Raw genomic sequence first — 22,697 nt, forward strand, 5'->3', positions numbered from 1 at the left:
GTTCATTTTCACCCGAGTTACTGGTTTTCTGCCACTGGAGGGCGTGCGGTGCTTGGTTGTAAACTGTCCCTCTGGGCTTTCGCTCTCTTGCTCACAACTTCATTTTCAGTCCACTGCGTTGGAATCACAGCATCAAAGAAACCACCTCCCTCATTTGGCAGAGTTAACATATGAGAGGTAGGCCTGAGAGAATGTGTGAGCTGGCAAAGCCAACAGAGCAAAATCTTAATCTGCATGGTGCCATTTCAACTACCTTTATTTCCCCTTAATAGTCGACCCATACAGACCTTCACACCATGGCCTCGCTTCACTCAGTTCTGAGTGCACTTCTGCTCCTCTCTCCTTCACGTGGCTTTTCCAAGTTCCCTTGTATTTTTCACAAGTCTCCAGCAGAGACTAGATCCTGGTCCTCTTGAATATAGCCTAGTGGGTGGAATGGATTTAGTTCACAATCAGAGTCCACTTACTGGTCTCTAGAAGATTTGCTCCATTCTTGATCTAGGATACGAATAGTGTGAAAGGCAGGAGAAATGCCGCTTTCCAGGAAGCTGGTTTTTACTGAAATTCTAGTGTCCACTGAGTACAAGGAATGTGTCCCACCCTTTAAAGAGCTCCCAGACTAATTGGAGGATTAAACAGAGAATGACAGGGATGGGATACAGAATGACAAGTCTTGAAGGAACTTTAGAATTCTCTCTTTTTATATGTGAACAACTGAAGCTCTATGTTGAAAACAATTGGTAAATCTTTTCCCAACTTAGAGAAAATGAGTGCTGTGATCAATCACTCATGTCTGCCATGGGCATGGACTAGAGTGTGATGTGCATGGATTTGCCAACCCTGATTTTCCATGCTAGGCCCCACTTTTTTCTTTTTTTTTTCAGTTGGGGAAACTAAGGCCTAAAAAAGGAAAGGAATCTAGTTGAGGTCATTTAATTAAGTGTGAAAGAATAAGTTTTCAAAGCATTATAACCTTAGGCAAATCAGTCTAGAGTTAGAGGAGGGTGTTTTTTCTATTCTGAAACCCCTGGTTCTTCCACCTCACCTAGTTTTCCTGGCACACTTGGACTGATTTGTTCCTTCTTCTGAAAATATCCTGTGATTTTTTTTTTCTTTTTCATTTTTTTTCTTATGCAATTGTCACTACTTATTAAAGAATGCATGTCACACATATAAATAACAAGGCATAAAATGTAATAAATACTCACCCTGTAATCCACCCCTTAATTTAAGAAATAGAAGCTATTTCAAACCAAGGAGTAGGCTTGCGATGAGATCTAGGCTGAAGGTCAGATTAACCTCAAGATTTACACCCCAGGGGCTCTAAGAGCTGGGGTGAAAGTGAGTGGCTATCTGTGAAATCATCTTTAATAATGGGGGGCAGAACAAAGATTAAATTAAAAGTTATAAAATAACAATATAACTCTACTAACAATAGAGTTAGTAGGCTTCTGTTAGAACCAGGCAACAGTTACTGCCAGCTTTGAAAGAGATGCATCCAGTAGCAATACTTGATGATTTCATGAATCAATAAATTCTTAGAAGGAGAAACAAACTAGTCAAGTGAGTGAACTTGCCTGATATAAAGCTACAAAGCAACCTGATGTAGGGAAATGATTCCCAAAAGACAAGAAACCGAAGACTCATCCCATGACTTACAGTCCCCAAAGCTAAAGTGTCGATCTCTTGTCATTCTCATCTTCCAGCGGGAGGGTTCTTCTCGGTTCTTTTACTGCATCCTCTAAAGGGGATGTTCAGTTCACCCTGAATTGACTTCAGAAGTCCAAAGAGACTCAAAGGCTCTGCAGTACAAATAAAACCACCTATGTCCTTAATTCTTTTCCTTCCCTTGTGCATATTTTTCTGATTTGAAAGATACTGGGGAAAGGTCTGGGACCTAATCAGATAAACAGTTCCTCCATGATACAGTCCCTTTACGAGGAAAGTTTCAACATTTCGTCCTTCCCAACAATAGTGTCGCCTGCCACTCCAGTGCCATGAGCGTCTCTCTGTGTGATCTGTGTCCCATTCCCTCCCAGTCTCCAGCGGGGCATGCGTGTCCCTCTTTCTCTGCAGTGATTGCCAGAAATCTCTTAATCTCCTTTGCATATAATCTCCTGTTCTATTTTAGTCTTCACCTTTTCTTTTTTTTCAATCTCCAAAGAAGCCTAAATTGGGCCAAGGTGGTTTGGTCAGTTTATTTTCAAACTCACCTGAGGGGAAATCTTGAAAGTAATCACATAAGAAGAGGATAGCTTTCTTCTCTTTCTATTAAAAAGAACCTCAGGGCCTGATCTAGACCACCCCTCAAAAGCAAGATCTAGCCTTTTTTAAAGCCTACTACAACCTTTGGCTTTTTCAAGACCAGCCCCCACCCCCCACATTGGATCTGCTCTCCAAAGAGTCTGTTAAACTAACTGTAAAGAAACTATACTTCCATAAAATTAATTTAAAAAATAAAAATGGACAACCAATAAGAACCTACTATATAGCACAGGGAACCTACCATATAGCACTGCTCAATACTGTGTAACATCTAAATGGGAAAAGAATGTGGAAAAGAACAGATACATGCATGTGTATAACTGACTTGCTTTGCTCTACACCTGAAACACAACATTGCTAATCAACTATTCTCCAAAATAAAAATTAAGGCTTTTTTTTAAGTCTGTTAAATGAAGATGAAAATAAATGCCTAGTAACTCTGCTGTGTTCATAAAGACAATGTACCCTGCCCTGCCTCCACAGTTCTCGGTTTTGCAAATAATGCTCCCTGAATTCTCTCCCTTCCCTAACTATTGCTAAGAACTTGGTGTTCTGTGTGAGTTGTCCAGTAGAAGATTTTAAATAGATAAGGAGTCCTGACTTTGCCCCAAGCCCTACCCCCAGGATACTAATTACCCAGCTAGGTTGAAAAGTGATTTAACACAACTTTTATGCTCTACAAGCTAACAGTAAACTTCTATTATTTGCCTAACACATGTCCTGAGATCCTCCCAAATCTCCAGTTTCGAGAACACTCATGGCATCTAGTTTTCCCTGGTAAATGTTTATTTAACTTTGCTGTGCAATCTTATTTTACTTGATCCCCACTAATAAAATCCCCTCCTTTTTGAAATATTCTTCCTTTGGTTTCCATTCTCTCAGTTTCCTTTATTGGCTCCACCTCCTCTGCTAAAAATTAAAGTCCTCAAAGCACAGTACTGAGTCCTTTTCCTTTTCACTTGACATTTTTACCACAACGGTTCTTACCCATTCCCCAGACATCAAAGACCATCCATATGCAGATGACTCCCATATTTATCTTTCTATTCCAGATAACTCCTTGACCTCACAGCCAAAACTTGCAACTGCGTATTGCATGCTTGTGCTGGGATATCTGCTTCACATTTCTATAATCAAACTTGATTACCTCTATTAAGCCTTTTATTCTGGCAACCTTCTCCATCTCAACAGATGTCACTTTTATCTACCCATTTGCTCAAGCAAACGCGAGTCATCCTTAATTCTTCCTTCTCCCCCACCACCATCTTCCCATATTCAGTCAATCACCAAATCCTCTAATTCCTACTTCCATATATATCTCAAATCCATCCCCTCTTTCCCATCATTGCCATTCCCCAAATCTAAGATGCCATGACCTCTTTTGTCTTCTTCTAATGCGTACGTACACAAGCATTAAATACACAAAGCAGCCTGGATGATTCTTTAAATTATACATCAGATCATATCACCCTCTGGCACCAATCGCTTAAATGGCTTCTCTGACCTGTAATAAAACCACAGATCTTTCCAGGGCCCACACAACATGCTCTGATCTCGTCATCCACCTCTCTAGCCTCATCTACCACTCTCCTGGCTCTCACTCTGCTCAGCCACCATATACCAAATCAATACACAGAAACCTTAATGAGCTGGAATGCTCCGGGTCACTGAGGAATAAGCAAAGCAAGTTTTGTGTTTCCACTCTTTGGGGTTGAAAGTCTTTCCCGAAAGTGGGAACCCTCTGTGCTACTCTGAATGTCAAAGTCAGCAAAAAATAACAGTAATGTTCTTCATAAACTGAAAATATGACAGGCCTTTGGCACCATTTTTCACCAGTAATAAGTGCACGAGTTACTGTTCAGGGTAGTGGGTAAAGGTGAAAAAGGCATAGGAATGAATTTTACTGTTTTCACAAAATTCACTGGGGTGACTTTTGCTATGATTGTACTTGTATTTTTGAGGAAACTAAGCTATTTTTGTAGCTGTCTGTTAATTGGCCTCTTGCTCTTAACAGTAGAATATGGGGAGAGATTCTTAATAGTTAACGCACATGGCTCATTAATCCCACTTAGTCTAGACAGCTTTCATCTGTGGATGTATGTGTCTCTGTGTATGCAGCTCTGTGTCATGGGAAAGTTATTTAAGTTTTCTGACCCTCAGTTTTCTCATACATAAAAAGGGATGATAAAAATCAAGGTTGTCCAAAGTCTATATGAAGCATTTAGAACGGTAAGCCCTGAAGTTAATAGTTATTGTTAGCCAGTGGAGAGGGAAGATTCATAAATAAATCTCCCTTAATATTTTGGCTTACTTTCTCCCAAGCCAAGATCATTTCACTTTGCTATTACCAACTGTTAAAATTCTATGTAAATACTATATAATTTCCTTTTCCCAGTGACATCTTTGTCCTCTCCAAAATAGACATTCTAGGATTGGACAGTGGTTAGGGAGACATCATTCATGCTACAATGGCCGTGCTTTGGGGCTTTGTGAAATTCTTTTTCTGAACGTAAATACTTTTAAAACAGAGTGCTGTTATCTCAAGGTCTGGCCCCTGGGTTTTAGATAAGCTGGGACTTTCCATCAGTCTTCTTGCTCATGGTAAACATCATCTCTTTCAGAATGCACCCTGTCTCTCTTGTAGGGCTCCAAACAAGTCAGATATTCAAACAGAAGGTTCCTGACACTGCCGTGAAGAAAGATGACTCTGGGAGGGATTTTCCATGTTACACCAGATTTGAAGGCCAAAGGGTCAGCTTGGGCACCTCGAGTCCTCCATCAATAATTCCAGCCAGGACAGGATCATCAATTCCCTTCATCTTAAGCAAGACCTGGGATCACTCTGTTAGAAGCTGAGCCAATGGCCTCAGATAATTTAACATTCTTCCCTTTACTAGGTTATCCTCAAATAGAACATCATGGGCCCATCTAAAGCCAGCAAGATTTAAAGGAAGTTGGAGAGTTTCCAGCTGTATACAGAAAACAACGTCTTTACTATACGGTAGATAAAAGTGAAGGGGAGAGGTCTCTTTAGGAAAATGTATTGAATCTTTTTAAGGAGTGATGGTACAGGGGTTCAGATGTCAAAAGCAAAAGCCTACCTAGAGAAGACAACCATGTGACTATTCCTTTCAGTTCCCATAATTAACTTGTGCTGCAAATCTGCATAAATGAATGTTATGAAACAGAATGTGAGAATGACTCTTCCATTTCTACAAATGAGACATTTATGCTAGCAAATTATAGGTCATTGTCCAAATGCTAACCATACCAGAAATCCTTAAATACGATGATTATGTCACCTGTCTTTATTAGTATTCATTTATAAACAAGAGTCAATAAACTCCTAGTCAATGTGTAAGACATTAAAAGACCAATTAGCAAAAATTATCTACACCAAAAGAGCCACAGATAAACCTGGTTTCAGTTACTAAAAGGGGAAAACACACACATGTGAAACAAAACAAGTATGATCTGTAATTTTAGAAGAATTGGAAACAGCGATGTTTAAGGGAAACCAGTTGTTGACTGCCTGGCAATATTGGTACAACACGTACTACTTTGGGGTTCATTCTGTATTGGTGACAATGTGAAAGAGATGTGATATATTAATATCACCAGGAGATCTCTGTCCTGGTGACAGTCTCACACGTGTCTCAATTTGTTATATTAAATTAATCTAAAAGAGAACAGGAATTTTTCTAAAGTTTTGTGTCTGTGAGGAATTAATTTTTAACCTTCCAGCTCACTTCCATATCTGTTATCTTCTGTCATTTCCTCTCCTGGGTCCAGAAGGAGGCCTGCCTATGAACTGAAAGATGAAGAGGAAGGCTCCTGGTTTGGGATGGGCACCTACTCTGGTCACATGTCATGCTGGAAGCCAGAATATTATGGCTCTTGAATTCCCTTCTACATGATCCTAAAGAAGGAAATACAAAGAGACAGATACAAGAATTTAATGTAATCATGAGTTATCATTTTGTCTCTAACAGATTTACAGAGAGATGAAAAAAATTGCTCAAAGGAGAATTTGCTTCAGAAAAAAAGGACTTGAAAGATCACACTCAAGCTTTCAATTTCTCTTCTTTGTTCACTTCTTACACACCTCTCCTTTCTTTGATTTGCCTTTTCTTTGTTAATATATTTCTAACTTTGTAGATTTTCAAATGCGACATCTTTTGCAGAACTAAACTGTAGTATTCATTTATTTTTAATCAGAAGGCAATGCATAATATTTATTCTCCTGAAACATAAGGTCAGACTATTATTATTCATTCAACATTTTTCAGACTGATGATTTGAAATACAAACTGAAACTGTCTTCTTTTAAAGCTAAATTAGTAATTTTTTTTTCAAAATTCAATCTCCATATTTTTAACCCCAGGCCCCCCAAAAAGGTAATAAGCAGTTAATTTTGCATTACAATGTCATCAGCACTTCTGGCTGGTCCTCAGCTTTATTCTCAAGCTCTTCTAGGTTTCCACACAAAGGCCAACACCACAAGGGAAACCCTCCCTACCCCACACTTTGAATTTTAAGGAGTAAATACTCAGGCAGACACAAACAACCATGAACTTTCTCAATCCTCTCTTCTTACTTCCCATAGAAAGCAGGAGGATGATAAAGACAAGAAGGACAAAGATGAGATGGAACCAGGATGATTTTCAAAAAATCAAATCTACTAACATCCTCCTTCTCAAAAGCCTTCATGTCGACTCACAACCAAAGGGCCAGCACAACCCCAGAGAGAGAAATTCAAACTGATGACTTTTGAGATACAAATCGAAAACTCTTTTCTTAAAAGCTAAACTAGTAATTTTTTTTTTCCAAAATCAGTCTCCATACAATCAAGCGCCGAACACCCAGCCTTCCTCTGTCTCTCCTCCTGTTATCCAATTTGCTCCAGCTATGCTGTCTATTGGTGCTTCTCCAGACACATTCTGTTCTTTCCTGTCCAGGTCCCTGACTCTTCACAGGTGTTTTACAAACCATGACTGGTCTTCATAGCATTTGTCTTCCCGCCAGCTGGAAGAACGCTCACTCCTACTTATCGGTTTCAGGTGTTTTCTAAGTTGAGCTTATGTGTGTAAGCTCAGGCACTCCATCATGTTCAACTCTTTGAGGCCCCATGAACTGTAGCCCGCCAGGCTCCTCTGTCCATGGAGTTTTCCAGGCAAGACTACTGGAGTGGGTTGCCATTTCCTCCTCCAGGGGGTCTTCCCGACCCAGGGATCAAAACTGTGTCTCTTGCATCTCCTGCATCGGCAAGTATTTACCACTAGCACCACTTGGGAAGTCCTCAAGTTGAGATTATTGAACAATATTTAAAGTCTCCAACTTTGTCAGTGTTCTTACACTGCTTATTAGTAGGCTAGGAAGTCATGCGCATGGGCAAAATGTAAATAATGTAACTTTTCAAAGGAGGAAATTTTACATTTTAAATTTATATTGGCATATAGTAGATCTACAAGATTAGTTTCAGGCATACAGTAAAGTGATTCAGTTATACATATACATATATTTATTTCTTTACAGATTCTTTTTCCATACAGGTTGTTACAGAATATGGAGTAGAGCTCTCTTTGCTATAGAGTAGGTCCCTGTTGATTATCTGTTTTATATATAATAGTGTGTATATGTTAATCCCAACCTCCTAATTTATCCCCCGCCCCTGCCCTCCATTTCCCCTTTGGTTACCATAAGTTCGTGTGCTCTGAGTATGTTTCTGTTTTGTAAATAAGTTCATTTGGGCTTCTCACTTTCCACAATGACCCACATTCTTCCTACGGAGTGTGTATCTCTCTTACTTCATACCTTTAAAAAAAAGTTCATTTGTATCATCCTTTTAGCTTCCACACATATCATATGATATTTGTCTGACTTACCTCATAGAATAAGAATTTGTATTTTCATGTATTTGTATTTTCATGTATTTTCAGAAGTGGAATTGTCACCCTGGCCCAGCAACTCCACTTCTGAAAATTTACTCTAATGAATAATCCTATATTGACACAAGCAAGTGTATCATAGCAATGCTTCTACTACCAAAATGTTATTTTAAAAAATCAAAATTCCCATCAGTGAGATTCATGAACTAAATGATGGCTCATTCATCCCATGGAATGGAAGGGGATCTAGCACTGCATCAGGGAGTGTGTGTACTCAATCCATGTGGGACAATGAAAGCTAAAGGAAATAAAAGTATTTGCAGCCTTGCAGAAGAAAGAAGGCACTTATGTCAATAAATTTAAAAAATTGTAGTCTGCATATTATAATCACTTTTTAAGCGGAAGTAATGTATTTTATTTATAGAAAATGTCTAAAAGAGTATGTGGTTATTTTTCATTAGCTGGGTAACTGTTTAAAATGTTTAGATAAGATACTGTGAAGTCAGGTAAACACCGTACCCTAAAAGGAACATATTGGATGGCCAAAAGCAAGGTTTTCCAGGAACAAACCAACCCAGACAAAAACCAGTAGGTTGCAAGCCTTGGAAAAGTCTCATCTATGTCTGTGGGTTAACCCAAGGACGTGCTAGGGAACTCCCCACCATGGAAAGCTGAAACACCCCATTATATAAGCCACAGTCGTCTTTACATCAGCTAATACGTGTTTTAAAAAAACAGAATTTTATTAGTTTGTTTTTTTTTCAGAACTCCTCTTATTGCACCCATCTCACCACCCACATGCTCAGCTGAATCATTTCATCAAGGTGAGAATGAAACTCTTTTCCTACATTTTACCTCCAATCCCATTTTAACAGTTTGAAATCCATCCATCAACCAGAAAAATCTCAACTAGTACATCTTAAAAACACACAGAAAAGGTAAACTGAAAGCTGAATTGCACTTTCTTGGACATTTCATCCCCCAGTAGATTTTTCAAATTCCATGCTAGGTCATGATTGGGTAGCTTCATTGATTCACCACTAACCAGTCACCTGATGGCTTAAAACAGAGCTCGAAGTCTGTGAAAACAGAGATGTTATCACCAAAGTCAGGGGCCTGGGAGACAGCTGGCTTCTTTTACAGAAACTGACGTATCTGGAAGGAGATTCAGCCTGGCTTCTGAATGTAAACAGGAATTAGTCAGGTAGAAGCAGAACAAATAAGCACGCTGATTGAGAGATCTTTCCCAAAGAGCGGGCCCCGGGAAGTAGAACATACACCCAAACCCTCCCTGGGGTTTCAACCAGACTCAAGAGTCCAGAGAAGGAGGACAGGCTTTGGAGTGGACAAACCTGACTTAGAATACTGGTCCAGCCAGCTCCTAAGAGTATGTGCCAGGCAAATTGCAAAACTCTCTGAGTCTCGGTCTTCCTGCCAGGAAAATGGATGCAATTGTATCTACCTCACAGGGTCGTTGGGAATAACTAGAGCTAAAACGGGAACTCATAAAGCCTAGCACATCATGAATACTAAACAAATGGTGATACCGTTATACGAAGAGAAGAAAAGCCAAGTGGGATACCAGAAACATCCTTAAAGAAGAGGAGATTTCCAAACATTCTCTGTTCATTTCACACCAGTCAACGTCTGACAACGTCCAGCCAGAGTAGAAGGCACCAGCTGAATTCACTCACTCCATCCAGCTAGAGGTCAGTATTACACCAGTCTCCCAGAGGAGGAAAGTAGGGATCCTATTTCTAAAGAATTCTTCTGACTTTCCAGCCTCATGCCTGCCCTTCAGTGTCTTTTCCTACAATATTCAGGACAAATTCACCATCATGAGGAAGCATCTCCATGTCATCAGAGAATTTCATTAACTCCTCACTCATGGTTGTGATTGAGGGACTAGAGGCACAGATCTAAAAAATAAAGGGGGAAGGGATTTGAGAGAATAAGAATTACCAGCTGAATCTGGCATTCTTCACAGAAGGTTCATTTGAGTTACTGGAGCTTAATCATAAACCCATTATTTGGAAATGCAAAATTCATTGATGTTCAGGGACCTGGCATTTTTCAGCCAGCCTACTGCCTGCCAAATGAGATCCCACTTGCTTGAATGAGGCTAGAAAGGAGACCACTGTCGTTTCCAGGGGCCTTACTGGGTCATTTCCCATCACCTTACATGCCAGTGCAATCTGTTTTTCCCTCTCTGTCTCTCTGTCTCTTTCTATGTGAGTCTCTTTGTCTCTCTGTCTCTATTTTATGTCTCTCTGTTAGAAACACACACACACACAGAGTTCCCCAGGAGGATGATAAAAGCAATGGCTAAAGCAAAGTGACAAACAGCATTTCTGGAGCAAAAGGCTCACTGGCCTGGAAGAAATCTCAGACATCGTGTCCCCTATCTGTCTGATACGATTTCATCTAAAATCCTTCCCAGCTGAATGGAGATCAGGCCAGTCTAAATGATTGCCACAAAGTCGAACCTTCTTTTTTATTGCTTCATTCATTCATCCCAACAACAGACATTTATTAAATGTTAATAACAATAATAAAAGCCTACACTTGTTAAGCTCCTACAATACACTAAGTTTGCACTGCCAAGGTGGCTCAGCTGTAGAGAATCTGCCTGCAATGCTGGAAATGCAGGAGATGTGAGTTCGACCTTTGGGTTGGGAAGATCCCCTAGAGGAGGACATGGCAACCCACTCCAGTATTCTTGCCTGGAGAATCTCATGGATAGAAGAGTCTGGTGGGCTACAGTTCATAGGGTCACAAAGAATCAAACGCAACTGAAGTGACTGAGCACGCACCAACAAGCACCAAGTATAATGGTGGGGAAAAGAGCCAAGGTGCCCAGAGGTACAGGTCTTTCCTAGATATTAAATAAATAGCTACAAACAAAAATATAGCATTACAGCCTCTAAACAGTGCTGTGAAGGAGCTCAGAAAGCTGTAAGTGTTCAACTAGAAACCTGACTTCATCTGGGGAAGACCATGATTTGTCCACGGAACTAAAGGAAGGTTGTGTCCTTAGAGCAAGTGGAGCAAAAGTCTAGAGAAGTGGGCTTGGGCTGGACCATCCTGATCTCATTAAGTTTAGAAAGGCTTTTGTCTTTTTCCTGAGCAGTGGGAAGACACTGAAGGACATCCATGGAATTAATCTTAAAAGAAAGCAGACAGCATGGAGTTAGTTTATAGCCACTTCATCAGAGCTTGGGCAGCTGGATTCCAGGCCTAAAGACTCAGCCTCCTTAATGCTAAACAGCGTCACAGAAAGGTAATAGTCTATACCCCTCCCCCCTTCCCAGCCACCCTTTCTCATAGGCTATCTATGATCAACAACAATTTGAATCCAATACATTTATTGAGTTCTCCCCCACTTCTACCCCATGCCTCTCCCTGTGAAGCTAAGGAGAGGCAAATAATCAAAATAAGACATGGATAAATAATTCCAAACCAAGGCAAAATATTGCAGGGGCTATAAAAGAGGTACTGAAAAGGCAACTAAAAAAGGATAGCAGAGTTCAACCAAAAGATACAGAATGGAGACCGTGACTTTAAGTGGTGACTGTGCCACTTACTAACCATGTGATCCTGGACAGGTCAATTCTGTGGGTTTAAGGTATCCTGATGCCCTAAGATTGAATTCTGTGTACCAAAATGATCACTGAGACATCTTCCTTGGATTTTTAAGTTAATAGTCAATTTTCTAAAGTTACACATTTAAACATATATTTTCTCCTTAGATTTTATGTTCCACATAAAAAAAAGCAACAAATATTGTTTTCCAGTTTATAAGCGGAGCAAATTTTAAGTATCAATTTTCTTAGTCACTTTTAAAGAGCCTTTCACCAATACTTGGTTACATCTAAAAACTTAGGTAATGGGATTCCTTCAGATAGTTTAAGCTTCATTTATAATTCAATTTTTCATTTTAAGATCAACTGTCTGACCAACAAATACTCCCAAATAGTTAACCTGATAAACTATGCTTATAAATGTGATTGAGATGAATTTCCACTTAAAGATATATCTCAACAATTTGTCAATTATACATTTTAAATTAGAATCACAAGAATATCATTTTAATAGGTCAAATTTTCTTAAGCATTACAAGTATATAAGGATACCAGAAATGGCCTCTTCCTTAATACAAAAATATTTATACTCTAGTCCTGATTACTTTAAACATGTATATATGTAATCTAAAACTTCCAAGGAATGAAAGATGCTTGCCCAGTAAGAAAGGCAACCATACCCCTGTTAACTGAAATTGCCTTGCACAGAGCTGTTTGGCTGGACAAGAGATTGGGCTCCTTGGGTGGTGCTTTTTGCAAACACTAAGAAAACTATTAAAATTGTTAAATCATCTCAAGGAAGTATGGGAGTTGCCATCTCAGCATTCTTGGGATTTCTTGTGATCAGAGATTTTGGCAACCTTGATGTGATGTCCTGAACTCAATTTTTAGAGGTTATGTCAACGAATCTGTAACTTCAAAAGAGACACAGTCATACTGTGGGACTCAAGTTATACACAGCTCCTGACCCAGCCTCACAAATGTCTACTCAACAAATGTCTGCAACTCCAATTCAACCTGATCTCTTGATTAGATCACAAGTTTTCTTTGGCTCCTAAGATCTCTGCAGGCCTCTTCCATCTAATGTTATAGGCACTTTAATGTAATAGAATCTAAAGCAATGTAAATGTCCTTTCTATTTAACTCTTTACAGAATCCTGCATTCTTTGGCTACTGAATTTAGATATGTCAGATGATTTTGTCTGATTTGTAATCATGGTTTACAAAGCCAGTCTAGCAACCTCAACGCTCTGGGCCTCTTTTTCCCTATGCTTAGTGTCACGTCACAGAGTTGCTGAGAATGAGAAAAATGTACAGGAAAGTACCTTGTGAATTACAAAGCATGGTACAAATACTAGTGCCCACCAGAGTCAGGAGAGAGATTGAAAGAGTGAATTAGGGGCACCATGAGAACACCGAGAAAGTAGTGATTACTTCTGTCTGGGCCTTCAACAGAGCTTCAGAGACAATGGAGCGTTTAGATGGCTGCCATCCACCATGACTAGTGGCTTCTCACCAGTCAGGTTTCAGTTCACATATCATCTCCTTTGGGAGGAGGCCCCCTGTCTAAACCAAACGTCCATCTTCAACCTCCCCTCCCATGTCATCCTACCTGCTGGTGTTCACAGGGCATTTATCACTCTCTCTAATTACCTAATGACCTTGCTCATTCGTTTGTTATTTCCATTGTGCCCTCACTAGTATGGAAGTTCCAGGAGAGTTCAAATATCATCTGTGAAGTTTTGCATTGTGTCATCATATGTTAGGCCTCTGGTAAATAATAGGCATTCGATAAATATCAAATAACTAAAATCACTCATTTCTTCAACAAATAGCCATTCAAAGTGTATCACAGTTCAGTCATAAAAAAGAATGAAATAATGCCATTTGCAGCAATATGGATGCACCTAGAGATTGTCATAGTAAGTGAAGTGGGTCAGACAGAGAAAGACAAATATTATATGATATTGCTCAAATGTAGAATCTAAAAAAAAAAGGTACAAATAAAGTCACGGATGTGGAAAACAAACTTATGGTTACCAAGGGGGAATGGGAGAGAGAAGGAATAAGTTGGGAAACTGGAAATGACATATATATACTGTGCTAAGCTGTGCGAAGTCGCTTCAGTCAAGTCGGATTCTGTGTGCCACCTGGGAAGCCCCCATATATATACTACTATATATAAAATAGATAATTAACCTACTGTATAGCACAGGGCACTCTACTCAGTACTCTGTAACGGGCCTATATGGGAAAAGAATCTAAAAGAGAGTGGATATATGTATATGTATGTATACATATATATATATATAAAACTGATTCGCTTTGCTGTACACCTGAAACTAACACTCTAAATCAACTATATGCCAATAAAAATCAATTTAAAAAATAAAGTAAGCATAATCTTAAAGTTTTTAAAAAAGTGTATCAGGAGCCAGGAATTGTGCCTGTAAAGGAGAATTTCATCCATTTATGAAAAATGTCACTCTGCCTCCTTACCACTTCCTGCCTCCTCTTGCCACACCCTCCCTCAATCCCCACAAACAGACATGCAGAAGTTGCCTCTGCCTGGCTGCCTCCTGGTCCAGAGAAAAGAAGACCAAAGGCAGTGTGACCCTGTCCCCCTACCCAACTGCCACCAGAGGCTGCCCTGGCATCTGGCCAGACAGTGAAGGCTGGCTGACAGTTTCCGGGGCCCAGCCTGGTAAATACTCAGCTGCAGCAAAAGCCCCAGTTCAGGGAGCAATTAGAGAAAGGGGCCCAGGTGTTCCTGGAGCCGCTGGTTCCTACTGACCGGAACATGCGGAGGCTGCCTATGACACAGCCCTCTTCCTCGGCCTTGACTTGATCACAGCAAACATGCCTGACCACGAGCTGTCCCCCAGGCACTTGCAGCTGGTTGGAAAACAAGCATGATCGTAAACACGTGTTGCCACGCCTGTAACCAAGACAAATCAGATCACCTGCCTCAGACCCACACGGTGCGGCGGGGGCGGGGAGGGGGACATGACTGTAAAATCCAGTTCTCTGAAGGTTCGGCTGGTTTGTTATTGTTGTTTGGGATCTAATGTGACTCAGGATGCCTCGGTGGTGAGGAACAAAGTATCTTTTATTTGATTGTCCCCTGTTCATCAGCCTTGCTCTTGTCAAGGAGCCCAAACATTCTCATTCAAAGGCTGTATTTACAAATGAAGCGGGATGGCCATAAAATTGATGACCTTGCTGCTTCTGGAATCTCATAAAAAGTTTCCAAGCTGCTCCTCCCCAGAGCAAATAAGGGCGTTGCAGTTGCTGGTCCCCTGGCAGGACTCCAGCTGCGGCTATTTCTTTCCTCCCTCGTCAGCTTTCCTCGGCAGACTTGCCTGCGTGTCAGGGTGCTTAACTCCAAAAGGGCTGCTGAGTTCAGAGCATTCACATCCAGAGGTGGGGGCAACACAGAAAGCAAAGGGAGAAGGGAGCAAAAAGGCAGCATTGATCGAGATGCTGTTATGTGCCAGGCACTGTGCAAACGATTTTTTTCATGAATTTTCTTATCCAAGCTTTATCATTTATTCATAGGCTAGCCCACCCTGGAAGCTCTATCCCATGCGCCTATGTGTTGAAAATGTTTGGGGCAGATATTGCTCATTTTGTTGGGGTCCCATGAATATGGTTTATTAAGATATGTCTATTTTCTGATGGCTGGTATGGTAGAAGCAGCCAGGTGACACTGATGAGGTCAGTGAGAAGCAGTGTGCTTGCGTGTAGATGGGACTTCTGGGAATCTATTGTATTGCTATTTCGTGGGCATGTGTCCTTTGCACTTTTCCATGCTTTCTTCTTTGAATATGGGTGTGTTTAGAGGAGCACACTCATTTTACGATCAAAAGGATAGTAAAATAGAAGGAAAGACCCTGGGACATAGATGGCAAAATGGAGATGCTCCCTCAACCTCCATCTCCCTGGCTCAGGATTCTTGTTATCATGAGAAATTAGTCCCCTTCTTTTTGGTGGCAACAGACTTGAGAATGGGCCCAGGTTTCCCACCTACTCCCCTTGCTTCTAAACCATAGAATAGGGCAAATGTGATGGGCTGTCCCTCCGTGATTACATTCAGTTCAGTTCAGTCACTCAGTCATGTCCGATTCTTTGCAACCCCATGAACTGCAGCACACCAGGCCTCCCTGTCCATCACCAACTCCCAGAGTCCATGTCCATTGTGTCGGTGACGCCATCCAACCATCTCATCCTCTGTCATCCCCTTCTCCTCCTACCCTCAATCTTTCCCAGCATCAGGGTCTTTTCAGATGAGTCTGCTCTCCGCATCAGATGGCCAAAGTATTGGAGTTTCAGCTTCAACATCAGTCCCTCCAATGAACACCCAGGACTGATCTCCTTTAGGATGGACTGGTTGGATCTCCTTGCAGTTCAAGGGACTCTCACAAGTCTTCTCCAACACCACGGTTCAAAAGCATCAATTCTTCGGCTCTCAGCTTTCTTTATAGTCCAACTCTCACATCCATACATGACCACTGGAAAAACTGTAGGCTTGACTAGACAGACCTTTGTTGGCAAAGTAATGTCTCTGCTTTTGAATATGCTGTCTAGGTTGGTCATAACTTTCCTTCCAAGGAGCAAGCGTCTTTTAATTTCATGGCTGCAATCACCATCCACAGTGATTTTGGAGCCCAGAAAAATAGTCAGCCACTGTTTCCACTGTTTCCCCATCTATTTGCCATGAAGTGACGGGACCAGATGCCATGATCTTCGTTTTCTGAATGTTGAGCTTTAAGCCAACTTTTTCACTCTCCTCTTTCACTTTCATCAAGAGGCTTTTGAGTTCCTCTTCACTTTCTGCCATAAGGGTGGTGTCATCTGCATATCTGAGGTTATTGATATTTCTCCTGGCAATCTTGATTCCAGCTTCTGCTTCCTCCAGCCCAGTGTTTCTCATGATGTACTCTGCATATAAATTATATAAGCAGGGTAACAATATACAGCTTTGACGTACTCCTTTTCCTATTTGGAACCAGTCTGTTGTTCTCTGTCCAGTTCTAACTGTTGCTTCCTGACCTGTACACAGGTTTCTCAAGAGCAGATCAGGTGATCTGGTATTCCCATCTCTTTCAGAATTTTCCACAACATTGGGTTATATGTAACAAGATTTCCTCTAGTTTCTGGACTTGCTTCTTGCAAGGACTCTCCTTTCTGAAAAAGTCAACAGTCAAGTTGGAAAAGCCCACATGGCCAGGAAATATGGATGGTTTCTAGAAACTACAGAAAGACTACAAACTTTAGGAGGCCTCTAGAAACTATGAGTGCCCTTTAGGAATTGAGAGGGGCCTCCACACAGTAAGAAATCAGGACCTCAGTCTTATTATCGTTGTAAGAAAATATATTCTGCTAACAACGTGAATGAGCTTAGAAGTAGATTCTTCCCCAACCAAGCCTCCAGATGAGAATACAGCCCAGCTGATACCTTCATTGCAGCCGTGTGAGAGCCTGAGCAGAGGATTCAACCAAGCCAAACTCTTGACCCACAGAAACTGTGAATTTAATAAATGCATGTTTTTTAGACCCCTAAATTTGTGGCATTTTGTTATACAGCAATAAATCACTAATGTGCTCCTTTATACCTCTTGGATCAACTTTCTGTTATATACAGCCAAATTGACACAGTTGGTAGATACACAGATGGGCATCTCAGGAGACCTCCCAAAGCAATGAAAGATGAGAGTAGAGTCTCAGGGTTTGTGGGCAGATAAAGGAAGAGTCGGGGTCTTAGACTTTTCCCTAAATAGAAGAGCTGGGTATTCTCATTCGCCCGAAAGTCTTTCGGCTGCTGTCTATGTAACTGCTTTCCAAAATAACATAGGTAATTAAGGACAAATAAAAAGAAAGATTGTTAAATAACACTTCGGGGTAAGTCTTTGACTGAATTAAAGGTAGGAAAGCAACCTATATATTCCTCTTTTTATAATTTTGAGTTTTGTTGGAGGTACTTTTATCAGGAAAATAGCGACACCAGCTCGCATCCCTTGAGTGCTGACTATGTACAAAGTTCTGTGTCAAGCCTTTCACCTGGATTCTCTTTCATGCTAATATCCATCCTACAAACTAGGGATGACTATTATTCCCACATGACAGACCAGAAAACAGATTCAGAGAGGTTAAGAAGTTGGCCATAGGCAGTCAGCCTTCATACCCAATGTATCTAAGCACTATGCCATTCTTCTGGCTGTAAGAGACAGAAAATAGAGAAAAATACTAATAAGTAGGGGGAACCACTTTTCCATATTTCAGACACTCGGGAGCAAGCACAAAAAACTTTTTGATATATTTCCTAACAACATAGAGATTAGATCGCTTATAGAAATGTGTACCCTGAATCTTTGTTTTCTCAGTTAATGTGCTCTAAGCAGTTCCTCATGTTATGCAAAGCTTCTTATAAGCATTGGCTGCCTTTTATTCCATTATCTGGATGTGTTGTAATTCACTAAGTCCTTCTCCTAACACAGCCAAATTGAGATGCTTTCCATTTAGGAACTTTTGTATATAAAGCTGCAATTAACATCTTGGTGCATCAAATTTTTCCACATTTTAGTTTAGGGTAGAATCCTCCAAGTGGTATGACACCGCAACAGAGAGGATGAGTCCACTTACGGTCACCACCACCGGAGGCACAGCACTTTAGCCCAAGATGTCACCATGAGACTCTGAAAACTAGAGAAGAGCGATGTATCTCTTGAGAAAGAATGGCCCCTCCCTTGAACATTCCTGTGGGTTCATGTATTCAAAAGTGACACAAGGGGCCAGGTACCTTTAGAAGGCCAGATTTTTATTGTCATCTGGAATGTGGTGCTTCTTCCAAAAGCAATAAAATTCAAGGCTGATCTTTAGTCAACTTCCCTAATGTTTGTGTTTCATAAGCTGTCTCACAGCCACAGCCTCAGACCTTTTTATACGTTCCTAAATAAACACCAGGGCCTGCATGCTGCCGCCTGGTGTGAGCAGACCCCTGCCGTCTGCAAGCCTCCTCGCTCTCCTTGGTACCCACCCTATTTCCTATTTTTCCCATGAGTCTCTAAACCCAGAGGCACAAAAATATGCTTTGTTTTTGAGGTCAAATAACTGAAACATTTTAAAATTTTCAGAGTGGTGGTTAAATGACCCAGGAAAACCAGGTGGTTTTTTTATCCCTTCTGCTGTATATATGTTTTGAATTGCAGGTAGTGAAATGGAAAGGCTCCTTAGACACCTAATAACAAAAATAACTAATGTTTGGTGAAGGTTGACTGTGTCCCAGAACTAGGCTAAGCATTTTGCATAGATTGTTTCCTTTAACTTCAGCACAACCCAGCAGACAGACATTACCACCTTTTGCAGTTGGGAAAATGAAGGAACAAAGAGATAACTTTTCAAGGTCACAGAGCTATTCAGTAAAGTTGTTCAAGCCCAGAAGAGATCGTAGAGACCATTGAGATATTTTATTTTTTATTGAAGTATATAGTTGATTTACAATGTTGTGTTAGTTTCTGGTGTACAGCAGTAATTCAGTTTTACATGTATCTATATATATGTAAATACATATGTGTATACACATGTATATATATGTATATATATATGGTTTTCTATCATGGCTTACTACAGAGTAACAAATATAGTTCCTGTGCTACATAGTATTAATAGGACCTTATTGTTTATCTATTTTGTATATAGTACTTTGTATCTGCTATTCCCAAACTCCTAATTTATCCCTCCCCCTTTTTCCCCTTTGGTAACCATGCATTTTTCTATGTCTGTGAGTCTGTTTGTGTTTTGTAAATCATTTGTATCATTTTTTAGATTCCACATACAAGCGATACCATATTGGATTTGTCTTTGACTTGTTTCATTTAGTAGGATCATCTCTAGGTCCATCCATGTTGCTGAAAATGGCATTATTTCATTCTTTTTTATGATTAATATTTCATTGTGTGTATATGTGTAGATATATATATTATATATATGTACCACATCTTCCTTATCCATTCATCTGTTGACAGACATTTAAGTTGCTTCCATATCTTGGCTATTGTAAATAGTGTGGCAATGAGCATTAGGGTGCATGGATCTTTTCAAATTAGAGTTTTCTCTGGATATGTGCCCAAGAGTGGGATTGGTGGGTCATATGGCAACTCTATTTTTAGTTTTTTGAGGAACCTCCATACTGTTTTAAATAGCAGCCACTCCAATTTACATTCTCACCAGCAGTGTAGGAGGGTTCCCTTTTCTCCACATCCTCTCCAGCATTTATTATTTGTAGACTTTTTAATGATGACCATTCTGACTGGTGTGAAATGGTACCCCATTGTAGTTTTGATTGACATTTCTCTAGTAATTAGAGGTGTTGATCATCTTTTCATATGTCTATTGGCCATCTGTATGTCTTCTTTAGAAAAATGAGAGATTGTTGAGATCCGTAACTCGGCTCTAGGACTTCAGGGAACACTGTGAGGTCAAGGGCTGCCCAAGAAGGTAAGCCAGAGTGAAAGGCTCCTATCAAGCCCACTTTGCTCCCACTGACTTGCAGTAGCAAAATAATGGTCCCCACAACGATGTCAATGTTCGAAGCCTCAGAATCTGTGAATATATTGCCTTGTGTAGCAAAAAGGTGTGACAAAGTTTGTGGCTATGATGAAGTTTATAAATGAGATGAAGCTAAGGACCCCGAGATGGGGAGATTACCCAGGATTATCCACTGGGCCCAATCTAATCACCCAGGACCTTAAAAGTGAAAAATCTTTCCCAGCTGTGGTCAGAGGGAGCTGTGGTTATGGGAGGATGGTCAGAGAGAGGCCACAGTGCTAGCTTTGAAGACAGAGGAAGGGCCATGAGCCAGGAACTGTTCACCCCTCCAGGCTTTCCATGGCTGTAGCCCTGCCAACACCTTGATTTTCACCTAGTGAGACTCCTCTGACTTCTCACCCACAGACCTGTAAAATACTCAGTTCACTTGGTGTTAAGCCACTAACTTAGTGGTGGTGACTTCTTATGACAACACCAAAAACTTGGTGTGCCCCTGCTTCAGCCAGAGCCTCTCCAGTATTACATTTTTGAGATCAGACTTTAGTGTGATATTTCTTTGGGGAAATAAAACAAAGGAGACATTTCCTGATTTTTATTTTTGAAAGTTGAAAACAAATTCTTTTCCCTGCTCCCCCACCTCTCTCTCTCTCCCCCTCTTTAAAAAGAGAAATATTGGTGCCCAAAGAGAGGACATGCTTTGTCCAGGGTCACACAATGACAGGGCAGCCGACCCAGGGTTTACTCTACTACAGCCCTACTGAGTGCTCAGTGATCTCCTCCTCTGGACCAGGGCTGCACCTGTGGGCTCTGCCAGCTGATATGGCACAAAATGTTTGATTAAAAAAAAGCTTTTGTCACTCAGCCATTCAGGCAGGATGAATCAGGCACTGTACCCAGCATCGGCAATGAAGGGGTGAATGCAACCCAGTCCCACCGCTGGGAAACCCAGAGTGCCACTACCAAGAGATATGCAGAGTGTGAAAGAACACAGAGCAAGGCTACTGAGCCCAGTCTGGGAGCTGGCAAAGGCTTTCCATTGGAAGTGACACCTAAGCTAAAGCTGGAAGGGTGAGTAGAGGTTGACCAGACACCGAAGGGAAAGAAGAGTGTTCTGTGCAGAAGGATAGTGGTGCATAGGTGTCAAGAGGAGAGAGGGGCAGCTTCCACGAGTTGAGTGTGTATGAAATACAGGAGTCAAAGAGAAGCAAGTGGGGAAAGGTGAGACTGAAGAAATACCTTGGATTGAGCACAAAAGGCCTTGTGAGCTTAGTTAAATGATCACCTGGGTTTACCTTCAATGAAAGCCCATTCTTGGGTGACAATGGGAAGCCATGGAAGATCTCCCAGCACTGATGCAGAAAGACGCAATACACAGGACTGGGACTGAGTAGGGACACAATAACTTTCTGTTGACTCTGAATTCAGTGTGGTGATGGGTATGATCAATGAGTGTGCAGAGTGCAACAGGAGCAGGGAGAAAGATCTGGGACTCTACCTGGGGAAGCTGGGAAGGTTCACAGAGGATGAGAATAGCAAAGGGCATGTTAAGTGATGTTGTTTTTCTCTGCAATCTTCTATGAGCACCCGCTAAGTCTCTGGGATACATCACATCCCTGTAGATCTTCTTGCCTTGAAAATTCTACTTATTCACACCTCTATCCCTGTTTTTTTTAATTTTATGTTAATGATGTGTCTTCATAGTATGTTTAAGTAGCTTTCTAAGGGTATATGGTAAAAACCATTCCCTGCCTTCAGTAAATTTCTTCCTTGTCAACAGACAAGACAGCAAAGTGTCCAGGCTTGTAGGGTTGAATCATAATGTCTAAGTCATTCACGGCTGTTCATTAACAGTTTCATTTTGCCAGTCTCCCTTACAGCTAAGGGTAGATGGACACATGACCCAATTCTGATTAATAGTGTCCTGATCAATTATATATAAGTGTAAGTCAACTGGGAGGGCTTCTGTGATACTTTTGTTCCTTCATTGATAAAATGGCATAGTCATTCCAGGGAAAGGACCCTTTGCCTCTCTACACCCCACCTATCAGCTTTATATTTTTGAATACTGTTGTGATATCTAGGAATATGGTAGCCATCTTGCAGCCACAGGGAAACCAGGAGAATCAATGACCCACATATGTATGGAGAATGGAAATGTTCCTGGCGTCTTGATGACATTCTTGTGCTAAAGCTCTCACTTTAGAGTACTTACTTCCAGTCTTCATATTACATAAGATAGTTAACCATCTTTATGGCTTAGGCGCTATCAGTCAGATTTTTTGTTACTTGTAAGCAAATATATCCTAAATTATACAATTATTTCCAAAAAGAGGATCATGTTTCTTCTCATTGGAATTATGAGACTCTAAGGCTATTAACAGAGAACAAAGTGGTAGTCTATGGCCAACTAGCCACA

General features: G+C 40.8%; 1 long non-coding RNA gene across 1 annotated transcript in view; it reads right to left on the reverse strand.

The window, feature by feature from the left end:
• LOC109569243 (uncharacterized) overlaps positions 1–14,659 on the reverse strand; it is a 28,523-nt gene extending 13,864 nt beyond the window's left edge. The window contains exons 1-2 of the long non-coding RNA XR_002182324.2: positions 14,529–14,659; positions 288–423 (exon numbers count right to left, since the gene is read on the reverse strand). This is a non-coding gene — a long non-coding RNA (uncharacterized lncRNA). The remainder of the gene's footprint in view (positions 1–287; positions 424–14,528) is intronic.
• Positions 14,660–22,697: the final 8,038 nt, after the last annotated feature.

Source organism: Bos indicus, chromosome 15 (assembly GCF_029378745.1).
Source record: "Bos indicus isolate NIAB-ARS_2022 breed Sahiwal x Tharparkar chromosome 15, NIAB-ARS_B.indTharparkar_mat_pri_1.0, whole genome shotgun sequence".
Lineage (NCBI taxonomy): Eukaryota > Metazoa > Chordata > Mammalia > Artiodactyla > Bovidae > Bos > Bos indicus.